This window comes from Equus przewalskii, chromosome 16 (assembly GCF_037783145.1).
Source record: "Equus przewalskii isolate Varuska chromosome 16, EquPr2, whole genome shotgun sequence".
NCBI lineage: Eukaryota > Metazoa > Chordata > Mammalia > Perissodactyla > Equidae > Equus > Equus przewalskii.
In genome coordinates this window covers 52,744,308-52,771,995 of record NC_091846.1, presented here as the reverse complement: position 1 = coordinate 52,771,995, position 27,688 = coordinate 52,744,308, and positions in this window count along the sequence as shown.

Here is a 27,688-nt window from a genome sequence, read left to right as displayed (position 1 = left end):
GTTCACCAAACCACTATTGCCATTCACCCGCTCAGTTTTATTGCCTCTCCTGTCCTTGTCCTTATCACCTCTTGGGAGAGTCTGATGCCATCCAAGCTGTGTGTGAAATCTCCTCTTGAATGAATACCCCAGAGGAAGAACCCAAAGTCACGTTACTTCCTCAGACTTCTTTGGTTATTTTCCCTAGCATCACTAAATCCCTGCTCATTAGCCTCCTCCTTGACTCATTGTATATCTGCTTATTCGGGTTGGTGGTCAGAATATTTCCCACCGGCTGATAGTAAAACCAAAAGGATATACGGAAAGCTGAGATTTCATTTATTTTTATAACATCTTTTCGAGAGAGTAGAAAGAAAGCCTGAAGAGACATTGAAGAAATAATAGATATATGTATCTTTGTATATTATATGTTGGGAATTAAATCCCAAGTGCAATTTGTTATATGCTAATGATAAATTAGATGAAGATGGAGTTAAAATAAAGCTAGTTATCTTAAATACATTGCTAAGTAGAAATGTTCTTTATTATAGAATCTATTTTTCTAAAGAGATGTATATTTGCTTGATCCAAATGTTTAGCTTTGGTGAACACCCGTGAAACACTGATGTTAATGGTTAGACAGCTGATTCCGGTTTCTTCTGAGAAAGTGAGGTTACTAATTGATTAGCTTTTACATTGCATTCATGTTTTCTTTCCCTACAATTTTTCTGCATTGTTTCTAAAAGATTCCTAGTTTCCAAAATGTGAAGCTTAAAATGGACGAGGTATTGTGATTTCTTGGTGTGACAAAATTTCCACTTTCTTCCCAAATTTCAATGATCTAGTCAAGTGGCATACAGTTCCTTTAACAAGATAACAGGATGTTTGTTGGCTGTGAAAGCTAACTGGATAAATAGAAGATATTAGCACAGAATTATGAGAAATCTGAATCTCAAATCACTTAAACTTCGCTGGCAATGATACCACCAAAAAAAACCACAATGTATTAAGACAAGAAGTCAAAACTGATGTTCTATGTATAAAACATTTTGCTCAGATGGAAGATTGAAACAATAAAGTTTATCCTATATGCCATATTATGACATATAGGGTTTGGGGAAAAATAATTTAATCAAGTTTGTCTCAGTTCCATAGAAATCCTTACACCTTCACCTTAATTATGAATTAACTGCATGTGCTCCACTAGACGAATGATGATCTTAAAGATTTGTCCAACTTTTGTGGCCTTCATAAGAATCTTTATCTAGAAACCTATTGCCAATGTTTTATTTAATTTGAACTTCGGAAAATAGACAGTGGTTTTATCAGAAAAGTTTCCCTAAGCTGAGAAGGTTAAATTTCATGTTTTTCTAAACCTATCTCTTCCATCCTGTAACCTAAAGGTAAATGTGTAAGTGCTAAGAACAGAATGTCTGGTTGTTTTTTTAACATACACAGTATAGAGAGAGGAAACTTCAAAGTTTGCCATACCAATTATATAAATAACTAATCACCCATTCAAAAATTAGATTAAACCAGTTTTGTATGTGTACTTTAGGCAGTCAAGGCGTTTTCATACAACTCAAAAGAAACCTCTAGGATTCATGTAAATGAAATACAATGAACATCTGCACTTGGGTGTTCTGTGGGATAATCACAATAAATGCCCCCATCATGCCCAGATGAGTGGCATCTCTAGCCATGTCGCTTACAAGCAGCTCCTGACGACTTGATCTGCTAGTATCAAGGATATATATGCCCCTTAGGCCTCACTCTCTGAAATGCGCCCCTTGTACACAATATCCCCTCCCACTTATTTCTGTTTCAACATCTAGCATGTTTCCCTGAAGGCGATATGAAACTTGGCCATAACTATTTGCTAAAACTAATATGTAGTGGCAGCAAAAAGTCATTAGCTAGTGCAGATTTGGCTGGGGATCAGCAGTGTTGGCTACAACCCTCATCTTGGTTGCAACCCGGATTCCGTTAAGAATTAGAGGAGGCAAAAGTCATCAACTGGAGAAGCTAGTCCCATAAGAAAAAGCTAGATGTGTTTGATACAAAGTACCCTTCCCCACTCTAATCTGGGACCTATTTAGAAAGCCCTTTGTTCAATCTTGGATTGCCCAAGGCTACAGGCAGTATGTCAAGTGTAACAAAGAATCCACTTTCAATTTCCAATGCCCTCTTTACACAGCAAAATAGGGTGATAGAAAGAACTCTAGGCAGAAGGTCAGAAGACCTAGGACCAGTCCCGGCATTTCAAGCCCACAACCCTTGAGCATTAACTATATAATGAGGCACATGTTCAGAAACGCAGGCATAGTAAGACATGACCTTTGACCTGAAGGAACTTACCATGTGTCTCTAGGAACTAATGTAGCTTTCCTAAACTTTTACTGACTCAGTTTCCAACTTGAAAATGGAAATAGTTATATACCAATATATTCTACATATGTATTGTAAGGCTCATCAGGCTTACAAATGAGAACAGAAGGATCTAGTCCAGACAGACCACATTCCACAGCCATAAAACCCAAGTTGATGTCAACATGTATATTTTAGTGCATATTTTTTTTGTCCTCAAGTATTGCTGGTATGATGATAACCAAAATAAATGAGCAATTGACTGATGCTTACTACATTTGATTCTTTGATTTTTACTACATTTAATTTCAAACTACAAATGATTTCTTGTCCGCTTATATTTGTTTATAATAATTTTGTTCCCATGAAATCATATCTGATGCCTATGATGTGTAAGAATAGTAAGCAGAAGTGGAGGGATTATATGAAAGCCAAAATGAAGAATATTTTACTGAGAAGTCAAGATCACGTTAGAATACTTATAAATAGTAATCAATGTAGGTTATTTAGGAAATAAACGTTATAAAATTCGAGGAAAATTAGGGAAAGTGAGGGGAAAAATAAGACAACAAAGTGAAGAAAGGAATTCACTAAGCTGATGATTTTTTCTGCCACTTCTCTTCTTTAATTCTTTTCCCCAAAACTTCTTCTCAGGAAAGAGCAAACTGGGCAAAATAAACAGCTGCTTCCCTGGTGTGATTTATGAAAATTTTTAAAAACCCTATAAACCAAAAATATCTCTCTGCCATTGGTCTACCATAGGATCTTTATGTTGGCATCAAGTAACAATAATATAATAATGACAATAATAGTAATAAAAATAATGTTGGTATTAAGGCACTTTAGGGACCTTATTAAAATGCTTACCGCTATCTGTAAGGCATAGTACGTTAAGCCATTATCAAACACTGATGTAAGCTTGTATAAGATTAGCCAAGCAGCCTCGAAAGAAGCTAAATGAAAACAGACAGCAACCAGATTTGGACAGTGGAGAGGGATTTGGGGAGGTGGTACCTGAATGGGAAAATCTGGGTGGAGTGACTCAATAAGGTAACTAGACCATCAAGGAGCACCCTGAGGGACCTGAGACTCCAGCTGTAAAATGCCAGAATTAAAGAGGAAATACGAGCAAACGGAAGGGCAAACTTGTCTCTATATCACTAGTGCACAAATTTCCCTAAAGCCAACCCGCCTGTAAGTGTCTACCTTGAGGAAAACAGCTCTGCTCTTTAACATCTCCCATGTCAGATCGTGAAAGTTCCCATAAGATTCCATGAAAAAGTGATATTCTCATTTAACAGTTTAATTTGCAGAAGGACTCATTCATTTATTCAGCACATTTTTATGGCGTGCCTAAGAGTAAAGTCTTCTGCTGTGTTCTGAAGATAAAACAGCAAGCAATAAAAAAGATTTATTTATTTTTTTCTGCCCACGTGGGGTTTATGGTGTAGTGGAGAGAGAGACTACTAAAGAGGCAAATAAAAGAGGAAACGATAAGATGTAGAGATGAAATCCCATGTGCTGAGAGAGTACATAGGTGGACCTCAGATCAACTAGAGAAGGGACCAAAAGGCTTCTTGATGGCAGTTGCATGTGAATTAAGTTCTGAAAATGTGTGAAAGACAAGAGGAGAGAGAGAAAGATAGCTGAGCATTCCAGGAAGAGAAAATAGTATGTGTGGAGACCAACAATGAGATAAAACACAGCATAATTAATGAAAGTAGTTTATTTTGACTGGAGAGCAGAGTTTGAGGTGTACAGTGTCAGAGACGAAACTAGACTAGAGGATGTGTTCCAGAACATGAAGAACCTCACAAGTCATGCTAAATAAGGGGTTTGGATTTCAAAGAGCAGTGGGGAGTCAGTGAAGGATTTTAAGTAGATGAGTAACAACTTTTTGGAAAATGATGCTGGCAGTCAGAAAGAACTGGATATAGCAGGGGATAGCATCAGGCTGACATAGAATAACAGTAAAAATCACCAGAATTAGTGTGAGCATGAGCAAATGAATAAATGGTATAAGCTAAAGCAGTCCATCTTGGAGAAGGTAAGCAGACTGGTGGTGAAACTGAGTTAAGAGAAGCTCCTTCTGCAGAATTGAGGGGGTAAAAGAAAATAAGAAAATAGAGTGAGAGCAATGGGCTTCAAGGTGGTAGATGTGAGTGTTACAAACAGTAGGAAAGAATTTAACTTGTTTATAGACTGAAAATACGATTTTATAATGATGATCAGGAGAAAAGAGAGGGGATACCCTTGAATAGGACAAAGAAAAATTCCTTCTTCTGAGATTTGAAGAAAGTATTGTAGGATTGGTGAAGATGCAGGTATCACGGCAGGAGCACTTGCCGATGGTAGTGTGCACTTTTATGACTTCTATTTTCTCTAGGAAGTAAATGACAAAACCACCGATTAAAAGTGAAAGGCCCAGAGTGAAGAAGTTTGAAGAAAGTGGTAGGATTTTCAGTATCTACTTTGGAAAAACAAAGTTGATTAGAATGGAGAGAAAAAATATTGCCAAGGAGAACTGTGTGTTCAATTAGGGTTGGAAATAATTGTGTAACTCTGATGCTCTCAGGAAAGGTCAGATCCTAAAAACACCAACCTTTCTGAGGCTATCCATGGGGAAAGTTCATAAAACATAGCCCTGGAGCCTAGACAAGGTATTCAGAATATTGGATAATCAGTTTGAAACACAGCAACCCATGGAGATTAGCTTGAAGCTAGCAGATGAAACAGGTAAGAATAAGCCTAGGTGCCAAAACTGGAAATGAGACAAACACAAATGGAATGAGGAGGCAAAAAGTCAGAGCGTGAGCAGTACAGAAGAGAGCAAAGCCTGTGGGCAGTGGAGGCTTGGTTCAGGAGAATGCATTTTGCAAACACAGTTATTTGGCTGCTCCATTCATTTTGCCTGTGGTTAGGTGAATTCCAGCTAGGCCCAGACAGGACAATTGCAAAGGTATGCATGGATACAGGACCCATGATTTTCTCTAGCAATCTCCACAATCCTGTAGTAGGAACAAAGATATCAGAGAGTTGGAATAACTCAGGGTTTGACATTAGCTGGACAAGAATGTTGGAAAATAAAACAATGGTCCAGGCAAGATTAAAAAAATTATATATATATATATATATACACACACACACACACACACACACAGTTGGCAGAAGTCTGCTGATAGACCAGAGAATGGAGGACTAGATGGCTATGGAATGGGTGAGTGGAAGAAAAGGAGTGAAAAACATGATTCTATCTACTGAAAAGGCAATCCCATATCCAAACACAGTTTTTCAAAACAATTCTGGAAATGGATAATGTGACCCACAATGGAAGGTTCTGCTCTACATGAGCAGTTAGAATAATGAAGAAGACAAAGAAAGAGAGAATATGATGCTACTTTCCATATTTTCCAGTTCATTGAAAAGAAAAAGAGGCTCATGCTATGAGAAAGACCAAAATTGTATGTATTTTCAGTGAGCACTGGAAAGAATACCTCTAGGGAAGAGAGTGAGAGAGTTTCACAAATAAAACAGAGACATGTTGATTTAGGTCCTTTTGCATGAATGGTTATCCTTTGTCACTAGCCCTTGAGGTACTATGCCCCTGAGACACAAATCAGAAATTAACTCATTTTTGTAGCAGTTTACTATTTATGACTCACTTTGCCTTCTACTATGTTCGGCGATCCTCAGGGTAACCCAGTGAGGGAGGACCAATGACACCTCCTCCTCCATTATACAGACACAGAGACTAGAACAAGGCACCTCCCTTAAGCAGATGTTCTGGTTCTAAAACCCAGGTTTCCTCCCTACTGCCACACAGTGTGCATATGACAAGCTTTACCTCTCCACATCAAGATAGAGGAAAACACTGAAAGTTCCTGCAAGGCAGAAACATCAGCTGCTAAATTCAGACCCCATATGGGTAAGTGGTGAGAATAATACTTTTGGTTTCTTGTTGTCATACAGGAATAAATCTATAGTATTTAATAAGTTATGAAACTACATTGCTATTATGAGAAAATGCTGTCTCTTTTATCACTCAGTAATTTGTGTAAGCATAAATCGATAGACTTGGCATAATTCATAATGGCTCCATATGCCCACAACAAAGGTTCAATTGCTGTATATTACTTATGAGTGATTCCTTGCTGCTTTTCTATTACATCATTTAAAATATTGATCTTAAGTTATTACCCACATGATGGTGAATCAAGTCCTGTGTGTTTACATGCTACCGTTGAAGATACGCATCCAACAGTCTCATAACATGGAATTTAAAGTATTGCAACTCCCTAAGGAAATTTGATGAAACCAGTTGGACATACTTTGAATTATTTGTTTGGTTAATTATCAGTGGCTCCAAAGTGGGCCACTGTAAAAGCTTTCTCAGTAAATTGCTTTCAAAACCTCAGGCAATTTGTCAGCATTACGCTGCTTCTACATTCCACACAAGGTTGCTCTTTGTTTATTGCCTTGTGTGTTACAGGTATCCTTGCACTTTACACTAATGGTTTGTAGGCAGACCTGGTTCATTATCAGGCTGCCCAAACAACTTACTCTTCCAGTCCTCTCAGGTGGAGTTTGAATTTGAACATAAGATCTCTACCATCAGGATAAACACACCCATCAGGTCACTATGGATGAAGAAGGTAAACATGCAAGTCTCTAAGTCCTTATTGCCCGATATCTTTCTTAAAGCTTTCAGGTCCCAGACTGACAATTACTACATCATATGGCTGTTGTTTCTCTTATTATCTTATCTTCTCTTAATATCCTTGGCAATTAAAATCATACCCAGTATGTCTGGAGGCAAGGTGACCTGGATGATACTTCTTAAGATGCTGTCTTACGCAGGCGCTGAAGCAATGATGAGAATCCTGATAAAACACAATATTGACCAAAATATATTGTCTTTGTTCCATGGAGAAAACAAGATTTTTTGGATTTTTATTTCATTTTTTTTGTTTTTAACATATGCAAGATGTTTCACACTGTGTTGGCTCATTTGTGTTGGAACTATGATTCTCAGAATTCCTTTCCCTGCATAGTTCCAAGCTCCTTTGGGCCACAAGAGATATTTCTGGTGACATTTAGAAGGTGGAAAGGAGTAGCAGCCATATCCTTTTACACTAGGAAGGTCCACGCCAGGCATCAGGAGCTGTTGCAACCCCGGCATGTTGCTTCTGATCTACTGGCCCACTTTGCCTGAGTGCATCTTAGCCAACCCACAGAAACTCTACAACCCACTAGTCTCCTCCCTCAGTTTCCCAGGAATCCTGGGCCAGTGTGTGCAGCTCCTGAGGCAGCACTAGAACTTGCTCTTCCAACTCCTGCTGGGTATTTCCCTTCAGTTTCTTTGACTTTTAGGAAAGCTATGTGTTTAGATCCATGGTGAAGGGCACCAGCCTTACACTCAAGTCACCAGCAACATTGATGTTGAGGCTTGGCGATGGTGAGAGACCTACATGGGTTCCAGCTAGTTTTCATGGGTACAAATTTATCCTGGCCCTCAGCAATTTCACCATCTTTCCTTACCAATGGCCTGCCCGGCTGACTTCAGGCCCAGCATCCACTGTAGAAAAACAGGTTTATATAAACTGTTTAACCAGCTCCTACAAGTGTGTAAGGTCAAATTTCTACGATAAATCCCCTAGTCTTTATCACTCCTAGTTGCTCTGTTTCTCTAATCCAAACTTGACTAATAAAATATGCATATCTATTATACTCAGGGGAATAATATCTGGTAAAATGTGCTTCAATGACCTATTTCCTGTAACATTAAAATTTGGCGTGCTAAAGGGGAAAAGTCCACATTTATTGTTTTAAGTTGATTTTTGAAGTTTCTATCCTTTCAAATAATGTTATTTTTAAGACAGTTTTCCGTGAGTAAGATGTAAGTAATATGAAATTATTGGAAACTTAAGATTACCTCCAGTACACCATCCTGAAAGCCACATTCATGCAGAAATTAATTCAGTCATAGAGAACAATGTTCTTTATTAGGACATGGATGAGTTTTGTAATCCAAACCATTGAAACAATTTCCTAATTTTGACATCATGAAGAATTAATTCTTCTTACACTTGGGAAAATAAGAGAACTCATTAAAGTAATTTCAAGACATGGAAAATATCTTATAGTGAAGACACTTACTATAGGTAAGTGAAACCAGGAACTGAGCTAATAAAATTATTTATGAAAATAAATGTTCTCCTCTAATATATTTCTCCATACAAGCTATTAATCTAATTTATATCACATATTTAGTTCCCTCTTACTTTTTCCTACCCCACAGAGAAAGAAAAGTGCTAAATTCACAGAGGAGCATAGTCATAATTGCTAGAACCCTTACACATTTAAAGGCAGAGCTGAAAGTTTGATATGTATTTCATAGTTCTCTAGTTTTGCTTCTGTCCCTAAATTACTTATACGTGTTGAAGCAATGGAACTCTTAACATCTGAGTCACTCAATGTCACTTAGCAATTCAAGTGTGCATGAGACGTGGCTGCTGATGATTCAAGGATGCAGAAGATTCAAGGATGATACCAAGACCCAGCTCCTGCCTACAATTCAGTAAAATGTATAAGAAGGATGTGGCCTGGGCCAAGGCTTCAGAGGAGAGAAGTGACTCTAAAGAAGAAAGTGGGACCCATGGAGGTTGTCGCTGTTTTACTCCCGTGAAAGAACTAAAGGAGCAGAAGAGAAATGGATGTTAAAGTGAAGAATCCACAAGATGGAGAAAGGATGCTAAAGTAAGAACATTTACCTATGTGTGCATTTTTATGTAAACCTCTCAAGTAAAGCCCATAACCAAACTTCAGGAGAGTCTATATTTGTGGCAAATATTGTGGGCAAGTGGATTCTAACAGAGAAAATTTGAAAACTCATTTATTTTCCATTGGATCACACAAAGTCTATGCAATTTTATTCCAAATAAGCCTCATGTTTTGAAGGCACAGAGGGCTCTATGCAATGTCTGAGTTAGAAATTTAGAGTAATGGATGGACTAGCATGAGTACCCCAGTGGCCACAATATAAGACAGAGTACAAAAAACAGCTGACTTTGTAAAAAGATGAGATTATTTTGGTAGAGGCATGAAGAAAAGCATTTCGGAAGAGTTGGTTACTCGTATGAGTCCTGAAAGGTGAGTGAGATTTCAAAATGTAAAATTAGAATTACAGGTACTGGCAACAAAAGGAGAAAGGCACTGAATGAGAAAACTCAGAATCTGTTAAAGAAATCAACAAAAGCATTTAAGGTATAATACATACATATAGGAGAGTAATAAGAGATAAAACTGGGGAAGCATGTTATAACATTATGGACTAGAGAGCCCTGAATGCCAAACTAAATAGGTTTTTTTTTTGTTTTTTTACTTTATGTTATTAGAATAAGAATCCCAAGAAGGTACTTTCTTAAGAGAACATCATGGAGAGAACCGTTGACTCGAAAGGTTTATCTGGCAGTACTACAGGAGCTGAAACAGATAGTGTAAAGGCAAGAGTTGTAGGGACCAGTTCACAGACAATATGACAGACCATAAATAATGAAGACCTAGAAATTCACCATAAATGTACTGTAAATATTTTATTATACAAGGGGGAGGGGTAAAAGAAAGAACAATAGAAATTTTAGGTACAAGTTCAAACTATTTTCGTGAAATAGAAAGTAAGGTCATTTTGGAGAAGAATAGAAGGATGGTGAGTTTACTATCTAAGGAAAATAGAAAAGGTTAATGAGTCAGTTATCTATGATAGTATTTGTCCATCACCCTCATAGTTCCAGTAACTGGTTTGTCCACTCTGCTTCATCCGTATTGTTCCCGCTGGAAGTGCCCAGTTACTGTATCACAAATATGCCTCCTTGGCCACAGTTGATTAGCCCAGAACTGGGCCATACTCAAGTGTCACCAAACACAGTATTCACCTAATTTCTGGAACTGTGCTGTAAAAGTCACTGTCTTTCTAATAATCTGGGTTTTAAAATGGAAGCCTGGATGCCATATCCTATTGTCTTTTCATTGTGTTTCCCACATGTTTCTTACCATATGGAACAAAATGCATATGTGATCTGCAGAGAAAACAATGAGATAGATTCCCAAAGAAGATAATAAGCAGAAGAGGGAGAGAAATGGAATTTAATCCCCTGGTTCCAGTTGCAACAGAAGACCAGTCCTATTCCCAGTTCTTTGATTCTGTGAGACAGCCTAAAAAGATTTTAATAAATTCCCTTGATTGCTTAAGCTAGTTCATGTTGGTTTTCTGACACATGCTATAAAAAGGTTGTAATTAACAAAAATTGTTTCTCTCTGTGGAGAATTAGCAATAGAGCTAACTAAGGAGACAGCAAGCATTACCAGACACCATTATAGGGTGCAAATGAAATCTGAGACAATAAATGGCAATAGGACTCATCTGCTTGGTGTGTGAGCTTCTGTAGAATGATTCTGTAGCCCAAGAATAGATGAAGAGAAGGTAGCCTATTAAACTGATCAAAAATTGTGATTTTAATTGTAAAGAGAGTGGATGGAAGGAGGACAGGACATGAGGGCTAGTGATATTGACAAATGCGTGATTGAAGCTCAGGGTGAAGTGTCTCTTGAAGGGAATGACGTCATCCTTTAGTGATATCTGCTCTGCCAGGGAAATTGGAGTCACAAGCATGATTTTTAATATCTTCTCTTTCTTTCTCCTCTTCAGGATTTAAATTTATACTCTATCATTCCTTTAGCAAAACCAAATTAATGTAACTGTCCAAATCAAGATTATGGTAAAGGAACTGATATATAGATCACTGAGCAAAACTAAGAAACATTTTTGGTTTTTTTTTTTACAGAAAACCAGATGTCCAGGAGACCAAACCATATGGTATATCTTAAGGATAAGATACCAGAAGAAATATTCACACAGAAGAAATGAAAATTTTGGTCTTGATGTTATAGGAATAAAAATTAGGCTAAAAAGAGAAATGTGTACAGGTCGCTGTAAAATAAAAAGGTAACCGAAGATGCCAACATCTTATAGTTTTCCATTTCTATGCTTCCTATTCTGTAAGATTTTGAAGTGGGGAACTACCTCTGTTGGGACCCCACTCAAATCCCCCCATATTTACTATTCTAATACCTGCTTTCCTACACCTGCATTTTGTTGCCTGTGTATTTTATCTGGCTCCAAAGCCACCATGTCCTAGAAATGCCTAAGAATTAACACCCCTGGGAACATCGTTCAACCACTGATGGAAGGAAGTATAAATATTCCAGCTTCCTCTCCCCACCTGGCGGTGAGTCTGAAATGCACCCAGATTTTCTCAGCCAGAGCAACATCTGGTTATGCCCAGTCATAACCTGCTTGCTAATGAATTTGTCATTGGCTGCCTTTCCTTCCTATTTGACTTCCCCACTCTCTACTGGCATGTCCTGAAATGATCTCTCAAATGAATAATTTGAACTTTACTTATTTCAGGGTTTGCTTCTGGGGAAATGCAAACTACCAAAAGATTTGGGGTAGAGTCAGGAGTATAGTGTTGAATCATTATTCTTGGACCTCTTTTCTGACACTTCAAGATTTGGAGAGTTTTATTTTATTCCCCGGGCTAAGAGAATTGCAAGTTCTTTCATTTTAAGTAGTACAGAGGTGTATAAGATGTTTGCAATGTTAACTAAGGATTATGTAAAATTGAACAAGATGTGAAAGAGGAACCAGAAGTTAATATTTTATTAAGAAAGAAATTTTTAAAATCTGTAATGCAGCTTCCTTATCATTGAAGTGAGATTATCTATCTGTTAAAGGCTCTTGCGATATGTTGAGGCTAAAACATATAAGAATATAACAGTTATAAGAGCTATAAACAGTACAATATTATAACTTTGGATTATACTAATTTGTAACAATTCAGCATAGCTGAGAAAATATACTGATGTAAGCTACTGCAATAACTCCCAATATTGAATGGTTTCACACAGTTAGAATTTAATTTTACCCTCTTAATATCCAATGTGGGTATTCCAAGTCCGGGCTGGCAGGAGAGCCTCTCCCACCCAGTCAGCCAGGAACTCAGCTCACAAGGTTTCTAAGGTTGCCCCAGAGGTCTTCTCCAACCAGCCAGCCAGAAATGGAAAAGGGCAGAAGGAGTGAACAAAGGACAAGCTTTATGGGGCGAGCCTGCTGGAGGAGGAGTTCATTGGCTACAGCTCAGTCACATGACTGCGCTTAACCACAAGGAGGGGGTTGGGAAGCATTCCCACTGGGAAACTGGACAGGTATTTTCCAGTGACACCTCTCCCTCCACTTAGAAGATAGTACTCATCTTTGGCAAATACATAGCCATCTCTTCCAGAACAAATATTATTTTTCCTTATGCCAAACGAATGTGCTAAATAAATTAATAATAAAAACAAATTATAATCGAATGTTAAGTAAATCAAACCATTTTTATGAATTGGGGAAGATGTATGAATATATCAACAATTCATATACTTATTAAAATAATCCTTACCTCATTATTAAAATTTGTCTCCTTAAAACTTCTGCCAAAAGCATACTTAAGAGTTTGACTCTCTGAAAAGGAAAGCACTAATATTTCAATCACTTAAAACAATAATCCAAAATGTACAGCATCTCAACTATAGTTAATAATGCTGTATCGCATATTTGAAAGCTGATAAGAGAGTAGATCTTAAAAGTTCTCATCACGAGAAAAAAAAAATCTGTAACTATGTGTGGTAATGGATGTTAACTAGACTTGTGGTGATCATTTTGCAATATACACAAATATCAAATCATTATGTTGTACACTTGAAACTCATATAATGTTGTATGTCAGTTATACCTCAATAAAAATTAATAATAATCCATAGTTGAAACATTTAATTTATTCATATCAGTCTTCTATGCCACTTAACTGAATTCAGATCCCTTACATACAATGAAATCTGAAGAATTCTTACGTCATCTTTGCCACATATTTGTACATTCTTCAAGAGAAATATTAAGACGATTTCACAACGGCCATTTTTTTCTGCATATAACTGTATCCATTTTCTCTCACCCAAGGAGATAAATGCACAAAGGCAGAGATTATAGAACATTTAAAGGTCAAAATTAGAGTCAGATAGGTATATGAGCACACTGCCAGAAGCTGGAATATATGGTTATAAAACCACGATTTCTGCTATGAAGTTCACTGCTCTTTCCTGGATAACAAGCTTCCCTCTTAATTACTGATTTAGCAACAATCATTGTATTAATATAAAATCCTCATTACAAATATCCACATATGATCTGTTAACAGAGAAAACTAAATACAAATTATACGAATATTTTCATTTCTTTAAGCAAAACCCGAACATTTGTACTTTGAACTAATTCAGAAGAAGTACTAACTTTATTTTACAAAGTGGAGTTATGCTTCGTATGTAAGTGATGCTAGGATATCGTGCTGTATAAATTTCAAGGAAAGAAAACAGCTGCAACGATATTTCTGATTGATATTATGATGCTTCTTAACAAGACTGGTGACTTATAGTAGTCGAGGGGGGTGGTGGTTTTCGTGATGACTAACATTGATTGAATACTTGCAAACTATGTGCCAGTTGCTATTCTAAATGCTTTACATGCTGTGTCATACCATTATTATTTCCAGTTTACAGAAGAAAAATTTTTGATTTGAAGAAATTAAGCCTCTTGCCCCAGATAACAGCAATGGGATGCAGGAGAGTTGAGACATAAATACAAATCTGCTTGACTAGAGCCTATGCTCTTAACCATGATGCTCTGTGACCTTCACTAAAGATACGCCACTGCTTCCTACCCCATGCTAAGTAGAGGTTTAAAAACAAAAAACTAATTGAATGAAAACGAGCACAGACTAACTAGTATAAAGTTGTAAGACAGAAGATAATAAAGAAAATTCGGCACTTTCATATCAATAATCCTATTTGAATTTTAACATGACAACTCTTGGAGATGGATAATGTTTTCCCTCTTACATGAGAGAACTGAGACCTAGAGAAGTGCGGAGAAGTGTCCAGCAATATCACACAGCAAGCAAGAGGCAGAGCCAACATGTAGACCGAGGCCTTTTGACTTTATATCACTACTCCTTCTGCTACACTAGGTGGGCCTTTTAGAACACACTGTCTTCTCATTGAATATTTTTGTTGTTTCTTAGTACCTGAGTGTACCTAGATTTCAACTCTGATGATATGTTAAATATGATTTTTCATTTCCTTCTGAAACGAATCAAACAACCAAATTTAGTGTTACTTTCCTAGCAAAGAATGAAGAGGCTAATCAAAACCCAAGACTGTGTCTTTGGAGTGATGGCTTTTATTAATATGATCCCAAAAAGGGGAGGAGGAAGGAGGCATGTGAAACCCTGGAGATTCATTTCTCCCATTCTGATATATGATAGAAATTGGCATCCTGTTTTAAAAGGCAAAGAATAAGAATATGAAAAATGAAACTTTGAACAGGAAATAAATGCAATGATTAGAAAAGCAGTAATGAGGTCTGGATTACGTAACTGGGACTAAATGTGAATATATGCACATGTACTTCAAGAAGAATGTGCACTCAAAGTGTAATTTTGAGTGGATTGTGAGGAAACCAAACATTCTGATAATGTGAAAGTCTGAGGAAAGAGTAGGGGTGTAGTACAGATTGCCCAATAGAGCCAAGAAAAATATCAAGGAATGTATTATTAGAGATAGAAAAGATGGAAGAGATCTCATCTATCATTAGATCTCATCTAACAATGGGAATTTTCAGAAGATGTAGAACCTCAAATGACAGAAAACAGTAGCAAAATGAAGAAGCTTCTTTAACTGACAGAGGAGGGAGCCTACAAACTGGGAATAACCATGAGCATGGCAAGGGAACTTGCAAGAGAACTGACAAGGAAAAACTTAAATGATTCAATTTTTATAATAATCATGAAAAATCACAATTCAGGAAATGGTAATGCCAAAAAAAGTGAATGAAATAGAAGGGTAGTTTTAGAAACTTTTATTTTTATTCTGAAATTCTGATTTGAAATTAGACATTTGAGAAAAACAATTTTATGGCCAAGCACTGGTAAAAAGGAATAAACTGAACAATACAAACACATTTTTATCTTCTCAGCTACATTTTTGTTTAACGTTATAACCAAACGTACAGCTAGTAATGGACTCACACAAAAGAGAAAAATCAGATACCAACATTGATGTTATAGAAGACTATCTCTTTAAGGCTGCATACGACATTCCCTATTAATGTACAAATGTAAAATTTGTAAAAATGTATCTCTGGTAATACTTGCTTTGCCATTTATCCAGACAATTGGGCAACAGAATGTCATTTGATCCCTGCGTAAGTTCTTGAGAGAACCAGAAACATAATGGGCTCCAAAACACCTTAAACTGTTGGCAGCATGAACACTTCCTGCCTAATTCTGTGGGACAACAGAGACAGTGAGCCCTGTAATTACACCCCAGCCTGATCTATGCTCACAGTCATGTAATTAATACTTCCTCTGTAAAGCAATGGAATAATTTAAAGAGCAGATATTTTTCAACCATGGTCTGAAAAAAACTCTAAGAGGAGAATGCATGTGCATTTTAGCCATGTGCAGACGCTTCTGGGATTCCATTTGCTACGAGAAATTGTAACTAGATTCTCAGAGCTTTCATTGTACCAAGAGATGAAAATGATACTTCCTTCCTGCTAACAGCTATAGTGGGGGGTAGAATAAAGGTTGACTGGAGCCTATATTTATTCCATGAGGGTTTATGAAAATGGTAAACATAGTCTCAGTTCCTGGCTACCTGAGCCACCCTAGTAGGGTGCCAACCACATTTGCAGAGCTTCAGCTGGGAAATCGGTACAGAAATCTGGCTCCAGAGGTTAGACCTTAACTGACATGCTAGAAATAAAACACTGCACTCCAGCAAATCTATACTGACTTCCCAAATCCATTCATAGTTTCTAATGTCCATTTGTACAGAGGTATTCACAATTGTCAATGTAGACCTTACAGAACTCAGAGATACTTAAAATTATTTTGTAACACAAAAGTGGAAGACAGAGTAAGAGTGAGAATGTAAACTAACAATATAGATTCTACCAAGAAGCTCCATTTTCAACAATTGTTCCAAGTGTAAATACTTTTACATCATTTTCTTTTAAATAATTTGCACATACGTCCAGAAAAAATTCTACATTTTCAAAATCACTCTCCTTCCCCAGCCAAATCCAAAACAAACTTCATCTTTGTCTACTTCCTATCAACTGTTTCTATTGAATATTTAGAATACACAAAGAGTGGCACTAGGGTACACACAGGGACAAAAAGAGGGAACAGCCCTTTCACCAAGGGTCCTACTTTCCTGGTATAATCTAACCTTAATTATCTCCCAAATACCATCACACTGGGGGTTAGGGCTTCAACATACAAATTTGGGGGGACACGTTCAGTCCATAAAAGTAGTATTCCAGATTTAGGTTCCCTTAACAGAGTAGAAACAAACAACAGCAAAAACAAATTCCTTGATTATTTGACTAGATTACTCTATAATTTTCATAGAGTTAATCTATCTTGTTCCAGCAGCAGAATATAGTTCTCAAGTATTAGTAACTAATATCCATTTCCAAAACAACTTGACTTATGCATCTTCAGCCTGGTAGCTTGACTGGTTCCATTTTATATTCATAAACTCAATTGATTGGCTCATAAATTATACAAGTTCTTAATTCTAATCTAAGAATTATGCCAAAAAAAGATGAAATTTTTAAGATAATATGTGACTCTGCATGAATATTTAAAGGCAATAAACCAGATTTATATTCTGTGAAACCCAAAATAAAAATCTTAACAAAAGAACAAAATGATTGATAGGATACATCAAAACACACCACCTTTTTGGCACCATAATTCTGAGCTCACATATAAATAATCTCCTGTTCTGTAGGCAAGCCCACAGAAGAGGGAGTCCCTCTCCATTGGAGATCACTTCATTTTTCCATTAGAAAAGAGCAAATGGGGATTTTTAATATACTTTTGGCTTAGGAACTCTGAAATTTAATGTATGTTCCAATTTGCAAAAGCTAGAAACACAAAATAGGCCAGTGGCCCAAGTCCAAGTAGACTCAATTTTCCAGAGTCAAAAACTAAAGCATAGAAATGGTAAAACTCTCACGAAAATTACCAAGAGTACAGGATGTTTGAATTAAACATTTTGTTCACTGAACTCATCATTTTTCACTTCCTTTAATTATCAGTTTTATCTTACAGATTGCATCCTCTTTAAAACTATCAAAAATAGTCTTCTGAAAATGTGTTAGATTGACTAGTGATCGTGCCCATATGCATATTGTAAAAACATTTGTTGCAATCAGCTTCACATGGACCATGTTAACAGATTAATAAACATAGGAGCCAATAACTACATCATTCGTTCATTTGACATTTTCTGGGTGGACACAAGCTATGCAAAAAGCACTGCACTACAAACTATGTTCAAAGACTACTTAGGACAAATAGCTGTAGGTTAAAGTGGAAATGTTCCCAGAGATTTGTCTGAGGACTTGGAAGTTAAGTTCTTCACCTTAAAGCAAAGACAGTCTTCTCAAGTATACAAGCAAATGCTGTCCAGTTAGAGAAAGAGAAATACGAAAGTTTCATCCAGATCACAGAAGACAGAAGCATGCACTCCCGTTGCACAGATAGAAGAAAGCTATTAACACAACATGCCCTGTGCAGCCTTCAGTAGCCTCTGCACCCAACCCTGCAGAGGTAGAGTTGGATTGAAGGGCAGTGCCAGGATGGTGAGATTCTCTACCAATGCTTATATAAATCATCTTTTTCTTCACCTCCCATTTGGAAAGGTCAAACCATAGGACTACAGCATCAAGTATATTTCTGCAGTCTCATAATACTCAATGTTTCCTCTTCTCTAAATTTGCATGGCACTATTCTTTAGTTTACCTTTCTAGTTCTTGGATCAATCTTCTTCCCTGTCCTCTATAGCATATTCTTGCAGTTCACCATATATATACTGTTTTCCCTCTCTAAGAATCCCACCATCCAGCCCAGATCTCCAGCTTCTATCTCCCCTCTGAGTTCTAGATCCAAATATCTAACTCCTTTGTAGACAGCTCTTTTTGGACATCCCATGGCTACCAAAAATTAAATGTAACAAAAACCAAAGTCATAATCTCTACCTTCAGAACCTGCTAGCTCCTCTATTCCCCTTGCTTTGTCAATAATCCCACCAACCACTCAGAAAAATGCTAACCCAAAATCTAAAAGAGCCTAGACCTCTTTTCTTCCTGCATCTTCCAGAGAGAGGTCAGGTACTATTGACATAGCTTCTTCATCCCCCAGAGACCTTGTTTAAACTCTCACTATTAGTTTTCATTTATTTATTGAAACAGTATTTATTTGCCATCAATTATTTGTTAGACATTTTGCTAACTGAAAAATAAAATACAGACAAACAAACGTGGAATCATACAATCACCTTACTCCCTTAAGTGATATTTCTTTCTTGAACTCTCCCTAGCCTTCTATTCTGTTCTTGACATTGTTGCAGTTTTCTCATCATGACCTTCGCCAAACTAGTGAAAACTTTCCAATCATTCCTTATCACCTATAAATCAGCAATAGACTTCTGAAAGAGATTTAAATAAATTTAAATAAAATGAACTTAAATTCCAAAAAAAATGAATTTAAATTTTTCTAGGAAAACTAAGGGACAAGTGAATAGCGGTCCCTTTGAGACTTAAGCTCTGAAAACAGAAGAGCAGGGATGCCAAAGCTACGTGTGAGCCAATGTCAGAAAACGAGGAGAATGGAGTGTGTCATCACCTGGAAGCCATGAACATAGGTCAAAAGAAAGAAAGCTGAGTCAAGGCTAAAGCAAGCAAGTAAAGCAGCAAAGCAGAGCTCTAGGGGCAATCAGAGACCTATATCTGTAGCACTTGATAAAGAAATAAGTCAAGGAAACTGGGAAATGAATATGAGGGGCCAGAGTGACATCATCAGTGTTCGGCAGCTGGTAAAGGAAGGTCCTTTGGAAGACTGGCAAGCTGCCCAATGTGTGTGTACCTCAGCCTATCTGCAAGCAGCAGATCTCTGCCCTATTTCACACACCTCACAAAATATTCTGCACACCCGTTACCCTAAAAAAAGTCTTGAACTGGAGAACTATAAACAGAGGTTGCTGGGGCTAACCAATAGGTTGTATTTCTCAGTTTTCTGGGCGGTGGCTAAGGCCACGAGAATAGTGATGATCTCCAAGAAGGCAGACACAGATCCCTGGCATTCTAAGCATCCTTAAACCCTTATGGTAAGTATTCGTACCTTCCATCTGTCATTCAGTATTATAGTGACATATTTTATTTACCTCCTCCATTAAATATAAGTTGCAGTATGTCAGGGACCATGTCTTCATATCAACACAGAGCTGAGAACACTGCTTTTTACAATGAAGACCATTTAAAAATGTATTAAAGTGACAGGAAGTTTGGAGTTGGATTGTAGGAGCTTACTTTACAGACAATAGTGAACTGGATTTATGTAGGGAAATGGGCAAAATTCATTTGACAACTTGGTGATTCTATTAAGGCATTCAAAACTTACTGGGATTACTTAGGTCTACATAAGGTAAATGGAGTAATCAAACCTCATGTGTAAACTCATTTCATCAACTGCCATTCTAAGTCATTAAAGAAAGCCTAAGTCTCAGAGCCTAAAAGACTTCTAAATAACTCGATAGATTCAACAGTTTTACTTTGGCTATTTGCTTTCTTTAAAAGTTAACCATAATTGATATCAAATATTTTTATGAGGATGTCTGCCTTTGGATATAGGCCATATTTGCAAGTTTGCTTTTCTTCAGATAGACGTGTCTCTAAATGACACCTGTAAAATAAGATATAATTTGCATTCATTAGAAATATTTTGGTGGCAATGAGATACTCAATAAAAACACATTTTAAAGAGGCTTTCTTATTGCAAAGATATTGGGGTATCTTGCAGAACAGCCAAACTACAGGCAAAGCAGAGAACCAAGAATTCAAATAATTCAACTGCCTAAAGGTCTATCCATCTCTGTTCAAGGTCAGCTTAATAGATCTGTCTCACTCTTTATCTCTCTCTCTCTCTTTCCCCTCTCATGCTCTGTTTCACTCTCCTTTCATTCTCCCTCTCTCATTCTTTCTACTATCCCTCTCCTGCCCCATCCCCCCGGAGAAACCATCTTTGCTCTTCTGGCCAACAAGACATGATAAGTGTCCATTTGCAACTATTGTTCTCTTCACACATTAAAACTTTAGCCACAATAAACGTACATGATAACAAGAAAATACTAGAGAAGGAATGCATTGGCCATCTCTGACCACGCACTCATAACTAGATCAATCAATCTGAGACCAAGAGAATGAAGTACTATAACTTTTCCAGTCTGAAATTAATCAACTACTGTGTAACAAAATGGCATCTCTAGGACAATGGAGTGGGGTAAGGCACAGTTTCCAGCTGAAAAGGCAGGGCTGCTAGGCAGACAAACAAAAGTTCTATATTTTCAGGAAGAAAGTATTTATCAGGTATTTGTCCAACTAAGGTTTTTTTAGCAGATTTTTTAAAGAATTTAAATATGATACCCACATGTTCAGATGTTATATACGTTGGTATTCAGTAAATTGAGCATAAATTTCAACAGTCTCTCATGTGAATAAAGTCCAGGCTGCTTAAGACACCTTCTGCCCTGTTTTATTTCCATTGTTATTTATTTAATATTCTCAGCACTGTAATAAAACATTAAACAGTGATATTTAACTTCTTTATGTGAAGTAATTTTTTTGCTAAATGTTTTTACTAAGTAGAGATTTTCTTTAAAGTAAATGAGGTGTTCACATCATTAAATTGAAATAGACCTTTATGAATGAGAATGATTTTCTTCATTTATTATCTAGAACAGTGCTTCAAAGTAGTGGTAATATAACAGCTATGTACTTAATATGATAATGGCCTCATTTAAGAATAATTTTAAAAGTTCAGTCATGTTGAAAATCTCATCTAAATTCTGTAGAATTTTTATTAACCATTTCCTAAGAATTTTAAATAAAATGAGATATACTGGAATAAGATTTTTTAAATGCACACAAGAGAATATTACATTTCTCTTTCATATTAACGTGGATTTTAGTATGATCATTGTTATCTGAAAATATTAAAAAATTAAATAAATCATCACCATAAAAACAAAGGTTATAAACAAATTAAATATTGAGTTAAAAGTACTATTTCCTATTGTATTCATAAAGCTCACACTCAAAAACTATAGTGCTCTGAATCATTTTCCTTAATTACCATGAATAAGGGAGAGGAAGCTATTTGGTTCAACTCCTTTGACTCCTATACGGACTTTTTGGAAAAAGTTGTGAAATTCTTTGATTCTACATCAAAAGAAAACTCCATTCTACCCCCGACTCCATCCCAAGCTGGTCTGCTTAAGAAGAGAAAAGAGGACTCAGAATAGGGCAGGAATTTTCTAAGTCTGTCCTTCACTGTTTTTCAGACAGAGTTCAGTTCAAGGGCTGTTGGTTGATGATACCTAACAAAATACATTGAATAAAGACCTCCATGCAAACTACCCACCACACCCTCTGCAGGCCGTTGCACACCTTTGTTTAATAGACTTGTAAGCATTGGCACGCAAAGGATCTTTCCAAAAACTAAACAATAGGTTCAAAGAGTTTTAACCTCTCAATCTTCTTTATCAAATTTTACATGGAATAGGAGGAAGAAGGAAATGGAGAAGAATGTGCAAAAGAAAACCTCATCACCATCATCAAAACTATGTCAGAGGACAATATTGAAATACTTGATAGAGAGGTGGAAAAGAAGATAGATAGATAGATAGATAGATAATTAAAACACAAAAATAAGACTGGCAGACAAAGTGTAGGGAAGAAAATAAGTGAAAAGAATAAAGTTCATTCATCAAAGAGAATATGCAAATAAGAGAGGAGGCAGAGTGCAGGTTAAGGCAAACTAATATTACTCATAAGCCAGTGCATGGCATACCAATCCAGGTCATATATGCCATGAGGAAAGAACAGGAGTAAATGGTGTATAAGTTAGCTTGATATTAGTTAAGCATAAATAGTATTGTTTTTTTTTAAATAAATTATATTGTCCATCTCTTGCGGAGTTTTTTGACATTTCTCTATATTTTTTAAATTTGCTTTCAGTTTAGTTTTTAGTATCCAATGACTCTTCTCTAGCTGGATCAACTTAGAAAGTTTAATCCATTATCTTGTCAGTTACAGCCTCTGCCATCGTAGTGCACATATAACTATGGAATGAAAAGAAAGACTAAAATGTGTTAAGTTTAAAATGTGAACATGAATTACCATTTTCCTTTTCAAGTAAAATCTTGATGAGTAACTCACTGTCAAAACAATGCATTGAAACATGAGGAAAACTGTCAAAGTAAAAGCAAATTAGTATAATAAATGGAGAAAAATAGACTATGACATGAATAATTCTGGGGAGAATAAAAAGCAATGAGGATAAGGTTCAATACAGCATCCACTTCATTTTAACAGCAGAAAGAAAAATAGATCAAGAAACATACATAGGAATAAGAAGATTCCTTTTAAGGCTTCAAGAGTAACTCTCCTGAGAGATAGTTTTAAATTCTTATATGTGATTAAAAAAACACAAGTGTTGACCATCCTCTAGGGAGCAAAATCCTCATCCACAAAGATAAATTATTTTTACCAGGCAATTAACTCTTGCTTTTATCACAAAAGACTATTTTCTAAGTTCCTGTATTTGTGCTAATTGATTTGCCATATGTGATTGCAGATTTGAACCTCAGAGAGTACTTTTTACTGGTAAATGATCTTAAGGGTGAGATAAAGTGTTCATTAGTTTTCAATTTTAAAATGGTTCTCCCTGTTGATATCATTTTTGCCCTCTTTGATAGAAAAAGTGGTTATATTTAAGGTTTGGAATAATAATAAGGGAATGGAAAGAAATAGGACAGTTTATTTTTTAAAAGTTGTTTTATTATTTAATACATATATTCCTGAGCGTTATGAATTATTATTGTTACAAAGTAATAGAAATAATTTAATTCAATTATGGTTCTCCACTTACAGTAGGTCTCTGGATGTGCATGACAAATATCTCCAGTAACAAAAGACAATTGGCGAGTCTTAAAGGTGAGTCTGGACTGAGATAGCAGTGAAAATTCCTTGATAAGCACAATTATCTAAATTAAGTCTTAAAAAAGTATTGATTTCATTCAAAGTGTCAGCTTGAGCAATGTCAAATCCCTACATACAATAGAAAATATACTTTAAATGAACAAACATATAGCCATATACAAAAATAAGATGAAAAACTCTCCATAGATCAGAAACCACATAGAATCCCTAAGTGATGCACTGATGATGGGAATAAAAGCTGGGCGGGGGGCGGGCGCTCGGGAACGCAACGCAGGAAATACAAGGCGGAAGACCACACTAAAGACAAGACGCGCCACCAGGTCCGCCAAGGCTGAGAGCAGTGGAGGCTGAGCATGGGAGGCCATCTCAGGGACAACAGAGAGGTCCACCTTTTGCAGCTGACCCTCTCTCCAAGGAGCAAAGGGTCATGCTCAAAGATAGAACACAAGTATGGAAGCTTGTGTTAAGAGACAACACAGCCCTATGTGGCTGTCAACCCCCGGAGACAACAGGAAATACCCAGGACAAGAAGACCAGCCCCTAAGGAAACGTATGTGTCTCTTTAAATTTAATTAAGACACAATAGAGTACTGCTTTCAGCAGAAGCTCTCGACACTTTTGCCAAGCAGGCTGTGCAAATGGATGCAGCAGACAGTTTAACAAGTAATCTTAGATGCAAACATACATAATCACGAATCACATCACCAAAGAATTAAATAAGGCAACAGTGAAAGAGACACAAACTCATCCAACAGAATAATTTACGTCTGAGGAAACAGTTGACAAAACAATCAGAGCAAGCCTTTAAGTATATTCCTAGAAAGATAAGGGAAATGATTTTACTTATAAAGCAAAAATAAGCCGTCATAAAAATAAAATGAAGAATCAACCTGTCTTCCCAAAGGGAACAAATCTAAGAGCTAACTCCAAATCAATGAATGATTCCTTAAAAATTACCTGTTACTTCTACTCTAGAACGTTCCCCAAGTTTTCACAAGCTTAAAGTCTTCCCCATTGTTTTGTTTTGTTTTGTTTTAATTTAGCAGTTTCCTTTCCAGAATGAAGTAGAGCCAAAAAAGCAGACCGCGGAGTTTCCTACCATCACCCACAGTAATGTCATAGTCTTATATTCCTGGGGTAGTACCCACTTCTTTTTACCAGTAGACAAATGCTTAAAAAATTCACCTTTACATATTATGTTTGATCAAATGAGTCACTCTATTTGTGAAAGTCCAAAAGCACATACATATAATACTACGGCTTGATTGCTCATCCTAGGCTGAACTTTATTTCATTTTTATAGATGAGAGACTCACAAAATCCCTTTCAATACGACTTCCTGAGAAAACCTGCCTTGCATATCCGTGATTTAAGCGCTTAGTCAAATCATTTCCTCTAACTAATATGGAGAACTGCTGAAGGCAATGCAGTCCAGTCCCGCAATTCTACCTTTTATAGGAGTCACCATTCTGAATGTATTTGTGACATTAGGAAAGGAAATAGAGACTATCAATCAGACTTTCAGATCCTGTTTTAATCAGAACACATTCAGGAAACAGTTTGAAAAGCCAGAACTTTCAATGCCCCCGTTCAAGAAGGTTTTCTTCTTAACTGATTTGCAGCCCACAGAGGAAGAACAAATACTGGCGATGCTTTCTATTTAATTTGGTATAAGTTCGTAAAACAAATTGCCCAGATAATTGGACATGTCTTCAGCTCTGCACTACATTTTCCATAGATGTAAACCAGATTTATAACTTAGAAGTGCAGCAATAAATGAGTATAGCTTGTAATATATTTGTGCCAAGTCTTATGTCAAAGTGAAATAAAAAATAAGACTGACCACTCTAAGTAATCAAATCTGTCAGCTCAGTTAACTCCTTCTAAAGTATTGATAGGAAACTCTAAGGTCTGCCAAAAAAAAAAAAAAAAAAAAAAAACAGTTTAGTTATTTCTACTAGTACAAATACAAAGCAAAGAATAGCTATTTTAAATAAATTTCCTAAAAATAAACTTATCATCCTAAATCCTGCAAATGATTTTTTTCTATTATTCCTTTTTTTTTTTTCATTTGGAGAACTTAAAACCCACTCACACATGGAAACGACTATCTTGAGGCTAAATTCCCATTTTCCTCTGAGAAAGTTTTTCCACTCCCACTTAAATCAGAGTTGGCAATTATGCCTTTCTAGACTGGACCGTCTGGTCACCACTTGTCTGGTCGCCGATTCAAAAAGAAAAATAATAGAAATCAACAATACTATGTTGGGAAATATAAGGTGGTTCTTAGGCACATCTGTTAGTCCTGTGATAACTAAATAAGTCTGGTTATTAGAAGAAAAAGCTCAAAAACGAAAGACGTCCTTTAATTGAATTCTTCATCTTCATGGTCAAGGAAAGGGAAGGGCATTAATAGCAACAAAATGGGGAAAACAGAATTTCCATCTGCAACGACTTTCCTAAGTTTTTTACTTCTTCAGACTATTTGCCAAAGGCAACGTTCCAGAGAAAGAAGGTTTAACTAATACCCGGTTCCATGAATGGGAAAGGTAGATACACAGATATGTGGAGATCAACTGGTATTAGTAACACATTTCCAGGATTTGAAAAAAGAAAGGCTTATTTATTTTAGGGGAATAAACGATTTTTTCCCAAAACCTTTGCCTGCGTTTGTGTTTAAGTAAATTATTTTACTCCCATTGTTAAAGTATCCAATTTACTCAAAACAAATTCATTATCCTCCCTCTGCTGCTCATTGTTCTCTCCTTATATGAGGAATAGAAACATCATTCAGCATTTGGCCAAACCAGAAATCAGGTAATCATTCTCGGTTGCTTTCTCCCTTCTCTTTGAATCTAATTATTGATGAAGACATGATAGTTCTAACCATTAAATGTCTCCCAAAGCTATTCTTTCCTCTCTATTACAATTGCCACTCACTCTTCTCTCTACCTAAATGCTCAGTCCTTCCCAGTTCACCCTTTAAAGTGCTACCAGAGATTTTTTCAAAGGCAAATCTAGTCATGTCTGTCTCCATCTTAAAATCTTTAAGTGACGCCCCCACTACCTATACTAAAGTACAAACTCCTTGGCCGAACACATAAGACCCTTCATACACCTTTCTTTTATCTCATCTCCTACCACTTCCTGAAAATCTAGTTTCCAAAACAATCCATGCCCTTCCATGATCTGTGCTGTTGCACATTTTCTTCTACCTGAAATAGTTCCACCACTGCTTTATTGTTGAGAACTTTGGCATGCTTAGATTGAAATCAAGCAAAACTTCTTCTGAAGCCTTTGTTTACTCTCCCCACCACAATACTTAACGTCTCATCTCTATAAAAACTTATCACATGGCAGTTCTACTGTTATATGTTCTTGTATCTGATTCTGCAACTGTCGGAGCTCCTGAAGAATAAGGACCATGTGTTTCTCCTCTTCAGTGTCCTGACACTCACTGACAATAAACACTAAGTAATTGTTCATAAGGTGAATGAATAAAGCAATAAGTGAATGATAGATATGTGACTGGCCTAGGTAGCGAAATCTGTTTCAACTATGGTCAACATTATGCAATTTTCATTATACATTTAGGTTAAATGGAATTGAACCATTGGACCAATTTTGAGAAAACTAAAGCATGATAGACATCTCTTGAAGTTGACTTCATGAGTCAGCACAATAAAATAGTCCCACTGATTTTTTTGTTGTTAGGAAGGTTGTCGCTGAGCTAACATTTGTGCCAATCATCCTCTATTTTATGTGGGATGCCTCTATTTTATGTGGCTTGACCAGCAGTACTAGGTCCGGGCCCAGGATCCAAACCTGCAAACCCCGGGCCACTGAAGAAGAGCACAGGAACTTGACCGCTGCACCACTGAGCCAGGACCCCCGTCCCCCCTGATTTTTTAATTGGCATAGATTTTTTTCCTTACAATTAGTTCTGCATTGCACTGTTTTCTTAGGTTTTTGTGTAATGCTTTTATTTTCTATTTTTAATTTGTTTACTTTCTCTGTTTGCTCTAAAATTCAGAGTTGGAAATAAATGTAAACGTATCTTTCAATTTCTTTGTAATTTATCTAATAGAGTTACTTACCGTTAAGCATATAATAAATATC